Source organism: Rhinopithecus roxellana, chromosome 1 (assembly GCF_007565055.1).
Source record: "Rhinopithecus roxellana isolate Shanxi Qingling chromosome 1, ASM756505v1, whole genome shotgun sequence".
Lineage (NCBI taxonomy): Eukaryota > Metazoa > Chordata > Mammalia > Primates > Cercopithecidae > Rhinopithecus > Rhinopithecus roxellana.
The window spans coordinates 203679990-203680456 of NC_044549.1; positions in this window are offsets into that span (position 1 = coordinate 203679990).

Here is a 467-nt window from a genome sequence, read left to right on the forward strand (position 1 = left end):
GAGACTCCAAACACCACGTCTAACTGGAGAGAGAAAAGCTCAGGTGCGGAAGGAAGAAGAGGTCAGAATCCCAGAGTCGGGGCTGGAGGTAGCCGGAAGGTCATCTCATTCACGCAGCAGCTCCCTCCCAACACACCTGCACAGAGATCTAGGGATACAGAGGAGCCCAGGCCGACTGCCCTGGCGAGGGAATAACTCCCGGGGGGCATCTCGGCCTAGCCGACTGCCTCTCCTCGGGCCTAGAGACGGGAGGTGACTTGCCCGAGTCAGGCATCCAGTCAGTGGCAGGTGAGAAGAGGACCAGAGAGGAATTGGAGGAAGCAGAAAAGGAGAAACAGGCAGAGAAGGGGAAGAAGAGAGTGAAGAAGGTGAGGGAGGAAAGGGTGGGTTGACCATATTTCTAGGACAGCGGTTCTCAGTGTGGTCCCTAGGCCAGCAACGTGAGCATCACCCTGGAACTTGTTGGA